Source organism: Martes martes (assembly GCF_963455335.1).
Source record: "Martes martes genome assembly, chromosome: 5".
NCBI lineage: Eukaryota > Metazoa > Chordata > Mammalia > Carnivora > Mustelidae > Martes > Martes martes.
Genome location: NC_137892.1, coordinates 17467805 through 17474012, shown reverse-complemented (window position 1 = coordinate 17474012; position 6208 = coordinate 17467805).

The following is a 6208-nucleotide window of genomic DNA, read 5'->3' as shown; positions in this document are numbered from 1 at the left end:
CAGGGCCAAAACAGTGCCATCTAGTGGAGGCCAGAGCTCCATACCGGGGGCCCTGCCCCCGCTACACCCTGGAGCTCTATTTCCAAAGAACAAGTCAGTACATCAGGGCACCCCTTCAGAAACCAGCTCAAACAACTAACTTCCACCAAGTTTATTGATCATAAAGTGCTGCACAGCTTCATCTCTAAAGGAAATAGGATCTGCTTCCTTTCTATTTTTATTCTTTTTTTTTTACTTATTTTTTCATTTATTTTCATATATTTTCCAATATATCGTCTACTGTTAATTTTTTAAATTTTATTTTTACATATTACCTTTAACATGTATGTTTTTCATTTTCATTTTTAATTAATTAACTAACTTTTTAAAAGATTTTATTTGTTTATTTGAGAGAGAGAGCAAAAGCATCGCTGAGCAGAGAGCCTGATGCAGGGCTCAATTCTAGGACCCTGGGATCACACCCTGAGCTGAAGGCAGATGCCCAATCGACTGAGCCATCTAGGCAACCCTTTATTTTTTAATTAAAATTCTTTTTTTTTAAAGATTTTATTTATTTATTTGACAGAGATCACAAGTAGGCAGAGAGGCAGGTGGGGGGGGGGGAGCAGGCTCCCTGCCTGGCAGAGAGCCCGATGTGGGGCTCGATCCCAGGACCTTGGGATCATGACCTGAGCCGAAGGCAGAGTCTTTAACCCACTGAGCCACCCAGGCGCCCCTTAATTTAAATTCTATTAGTCAACATATAGTACATAGTTTCAGATGTAGTGTTCAATAATTTGTCAGTGGCTTGTAACACCCAGTACTCATCACATCACATGCCCTCATTAATGTTGATCACCAAATTACCCAATTCCTTACCCACCTCCCCTGCAGCAACCCTGTTTGTTTCTTATACTTAAGAAACAAACTTTTTTATTAGAGATAATAAAAATTAAGAAACAAAATTTTTTATTAGAGATAATAGTTTTTCTCCCTCTCTGAAGACTTCCCATTTAGTTTTCCCTCCCCTACCATATGCATATCCATACCAATACACAGAGTCTTATGTTCCACATATAAGTGAAACCATATGATAATTGTCTTTCTCTGACTGACTTATTTCACCCAGCATAATGCCCTCTGGATCCATCCATGTCGACATAAATGGCAGGTATTCATTTTTGATAGCTGAGTAATATTCCATTCTATATATACATATACCACATCTTCTTTATCCATTCGTCTGTTGAAGGACATCTGGGTTCTTTCCACAGCTTGGATATTGTGGACATTGCTGCTATAAACATTGGGGGGCAGGTGCCCCTCTGGATCACTAAATCTGTATCACTGGGGTAAATACCCAGTAGTGTAATTGCTGGGTCACAGGGTAGCTCTACTTTTAACTTTTTAAGGAACCTCCATACCGTTTTCCAGAGTGGCTGTACCAGCTTACATTTCCACCAACAGTGTAAGAGGGTTCCCCTTTCTCTGCATCCTCACCAGCACTTGTTGTTTCCTGTCTTGTTAATTTTAGCCATTCTAGCTGCTGTAAGGTGGTATCTCATTGTGGTTGTGATTTGTGTTTTCCTGATGACAAGTGATGTGGAGCATTTTTCATGTGTCTGTTGGCCATTTAGATGTCTTCTTTGGAGAGGTGTCTGTTCATGTCTTCTGCCCATTTCTTGACTGGATTGTTTTTTGGTGTTGAGTTTGAGAAGTTCTTTACTATCTTGCATACTAGCCCTTAATCTGTTATGTGATTACCGAATAGTTTTGTTGACTGTTTCCTTCACTGTGCAGAAGCTTTTATCTTAGTGAAATCCCAAGAGTTATTTTTGCTTTTGTTTTCCTTGCCATTGGAGACATGTCTAGCAAAGAAGTTACTGTGACTGATGTCAGAGATGTTACTGACTGTGTTCTCCTCTAGGATTTTGACGAATTCCTGTCTCACATTTAGGTTTTTCACCCATTTTGATTTTATCTTTGTGTATGGTGCAAGAGACTGGTCGAGTTTCATTCTTCTGTACATAGCTGTCCAATTTTCCCAACACCATTTATTGAAGAGACTCTCTTTTTTCCATTGGGTATTCTTTCCTGATTGTCAAAGATTAGCTGACTATAGTGTTGATGGTCCATTTCTAGGTTCTCTATTCTCTTCCATTGATCTATGTGTCTGTTTTTGTTTCAGTACCATACTATCCAGATGATTAGAGCTTTGTAAGCTATCATGAAGTCAGGCATTGTGATGTCCCCAGTTTTGGTTTTCTTTCTCAAAATTCTTCGGGCTATTTGGGGTCTTTTCTGGTTCCATACAAATTTTAGGATTATTTAGTTCTAGCTCTGTGAAAAATGTTGATGGTATTTTCATAGGGATTGCATTGAATGTGTAGATTGTGCTGGGCAGCATAGATATTTTAACAATGTTTGTTCTTTTGATCTATGAGCATGAAATGTTTTTCCATCTCTTTGTGACTTCCTCAATTTCTTTCAAAAGTGTTCTGTAGTTTTTAAAATACAGATCCTTTGCCTCTTTGGTTAGGTTTATTCCTAGGTATCTTGTGATTTTTGTGCAATTGTAAATGGAATCAATTCCTTAATATCTCTTTCTTCAGTCACATTGTTAATGTATAGAAATGTCACTGGTTTTTGTGCATTGATTTTGTATCTGGCCATGTTACTGAATGCTGTATGAGTTCTAGCATTTTTGGAGTGGAGTATTTTGAGTTTTCCACATAAAGTATCATGTCATTGGCAAAGAGAGAGAGTTTGACTTCTTTGCCAATTTGAAGACATTTTATTTCTTTCTGTTGCCTGATTGCTGAGGCTAGGACTTCTAGTACTATATTGGACAAAAGTAGTGAGAATGGGCATTCCTGTTGTGTTCCTGACCTTACGGTAAATGCTCTCAGTTTTCCCCCATTGAAAGTAATATTCCTGGGAGCCTAGGTGGCTCAGTTGGGTTAAGTGACTGCCTTTGGCTCAGGTCATGAACCTGGTGTCCTGGGAACAAGTCCCACACTGGGCTCCCCCTGCTCTGTGAGGAGCCTGCTTCTCCCTCTCCCTCTCCCTGCTACTCCTTGCTTGTGCTCTCTCTGTGTCAAAAAAATAAGTAAAAAATCTTAGAAAAAAAAAAGAAAATTATATTCCCTATGCCTTTTGATTGTATTTAGTCCACTTACATTCAGCATATTTATTGATAGATAAGAATTAAGTGCCATTGTAATACCTGTAAATTTACTGGTCCTTTAGATTGTTTCTTTCTAGTCTTTGTTACCTTTAGTCTCTATTTCTGCTCAGGGTCTCCTTTCACATTTCTTGCAGGGCTGGTTTAGTGTTTACAAATTCCTTCAGTTTTTGTCTGTCTGGGAAATACTTTATCTCTCCTTCTATTCTGAATGACAGTCTTGCTGGGTAAAGTATTCTTGGCTGCAGATTTTCCCCACTCAGCACGTTGGTTATTTCCTGCCACTCTTTCTTCAAGTTTCAGTGGACAGTTCTGTTGCTTTTGTTTCTACCCTCATTGGCTAAGGCTCTTTTGTCCTTAGCTGTTTTCAGAATTCTCTATCTTTGTATTTTGCGTGTTTCACTGTACATCATGTCCACCTGTTTTTCTTGACTTTAAAGGGGGGTCTTTGTGCCCCCTTGGACTTGAATGCCAATTTCCTTCTCCAAATTAGAGAAGTTCTCAACTATAATTTGTGCAAATAAACCTTCTGCCCCTCTTCCCCACTCTTCTTCTGGGACTATAGTACGGAGATTATTGTGTTTTATGGAATTGTTGAGTTCCCTAAGTCTACCTTAGTTATCTAATACTTTTCTTTCCCTCTTCTTTTCAGCTTCCTTATTTTACATAATTTTTTTCTTCTATATTACTTATTCTCTGTGCTGCTTCTTCAATTCCCAAACTGATTTTTTTTTTTTGCTTTCCAGGTATAGCTTTTTTTTTTTTTTCAGCCTGACTAGTTTTTGGGTCTTTTATCTCTGCAGCTAAGTTTACTCTGGTGTCTTCTATGCTTTTTAAAGCCCAGCTCATAGTCTTATGACTGTCATCCTACACTCTTTTTCAGGTTTTATCTGTTTTGAGCAAGTTCCTTGCTGTGATTTCTTCTTGACTTCCTTTCAGGGTGAATTCCTCCATCATGTCATTTTGGCTAAATTTGTCTTTGTGTGTTTCTTTGAAAGCTTGTTATGGTTCCTGCACCTGAGTGTAATGCTGTATTAAAAAGGGGTCATACACTGTCCAGTGCCTGGCATTTCAGGAAGTGTTTCTGGTGTTTGCTGTGTGCACTCTGCGCCTGTATGGCTGCTCCTTTCCCCAGATCAGTTGTCTGAAGATTCCTTCTTGTTTGCAATGGGGACTGTTTATCTAGGTGTGCTTGGTTTTGTTTGTGAAAATAAACCTGGGAAAAAAGAAAAGAAGAAAAGAAGCCTAACGCCCCCCTCCCCACCAACAAAAGTCCGACTGTTTTGGTGGCAAGGGGGAATTTGTACCACCCCAGCACCACAGCTCTCCTGCATTTTATCTTTGGCACACGGCTGAGATTGAAAACTCCAAATCTTAAAGGACCCGAAACCCCATGGACCCATTCCCCTTCCAGAGTAGAGCCTGGTCACTCTGTCTGGTGTCCTTTGTCCCAGAAAAATAGCCCCATGCCTGCTCAGTGTGCAGGATCTACGCTGTAGAAACAAAAAGCAGAGGTGCCTGGTGGTTCACTCCGTTCAGTGGCTGAGGTCATGATCTCAGGGTCCTGGGATCAAGCCTGGCATTGGGCTCCCTGTACAGCAGGGAGTCTGCTTGTCCCTCTGCCTCTGCCCCTCCCCCCTGCTCATGCATGCTCTTGAACAAATAAATACAATTTAAAAAAAAAAAAGGTGTCTGGGTGGCTCACTCAATTAAGCATCTGTCTGCCTTTGGCTGGGGTCATGATCCCAGGGTCCTAGGATGGAGTCCTGCATTGGGCTCCTTGCTCGGCAGGGAGCCTGCTTCTCCCTCTGCCCGCCCCTCTCCTTGCTTGTGCTCTCTCTCAATCTCTCTCTGACAAATAAATTTTAAAAATCTTAAAAAAAAAAAAAAGGAAGAAGAAGAAGAGAAAAGCAGCAACCAGGTTGCCCCCCTCTGCACGTAGCTGTGTCCCCTGCTGATGAAAGGCCGTTTGCTGGCACCTGCAGGGTCTTTTTGTCCTTAGAGAGGCAATGTAGTCCAGGAAGGGGAACACTAACTAGGATTCTACCAAAGAAAGGAAATGCCCTTTCTCCCTTCTTTTAAATACTTACATCACTATGGACTAAGCATCTGCTTCACTTTATAGTAATGAACAGGTTTGAAGATTTTTGATAGATCTTATCAAATTGCCTTCAGAAATGATGTACAGATTTACACTCCCTCAGGTACCGCATGAGTCTGCCACCTTTCAACAGCAGTGGTGTGTAAGTAACAAATGCACTTAGTGAAAAAAAAATCTACCAATTGCTTTTATTTGAATTTCATTGCCAACAGAGTGGAACCTCTTGCATGTATTGACTATTCATTTGTTTTAATCTGCCATTATTTTTCTACAGCATTGCACATTTTACCCTTGCTTTCAGTGTGTGTATGTGATCTTTATTTCCTGAGGATATTACTATAAATGTAATAATTTATTTATTTAAAAATGTTTTTATAATAAAATTCATCCTATATTATGGCTGATATTCCACACTGGGGGGTAAATAATTTAATTTATAACACTTAGAGATAATTTTTTTTTAAAGATTTATTTAACAGAGAGAGATCACAAGCAAGCAGAGCAGCAGGTGGTGGGGAGTGGGGAAGCAGGATCCCTCCTGAGCAGGGAGCCCAATGTGGGGCTCGATTCCAGGACCCTGAGATCATGACCTGAGCTGAAGGCAGAGGCTTAACCCACTGAGCCACCCACCGCCCTAGAGATAACTTATAAAGGCCTAGAATACAAAATTAAATGGAAGACCTGCAAGGGACATCTGCTTGGGGCAGAGGAATGTTATTTTTTCATACCATCACTGTATTTACTAAGACTGATAGGGAAATAACTTTTTAAATCCAGCTTTTTAAAATTTGAGTATTTTTTTCTTTTCTTGCTTGAGCAATTAGATGACATTCCTTATGATTACACAGGTTCAATTCCTAACCCTTCAGTTGTAACTACTTGGCATGGAGTTGAAAAATCTCAAGCATGGTATAGTGACTTCCCATATACCATTTCACAGAATA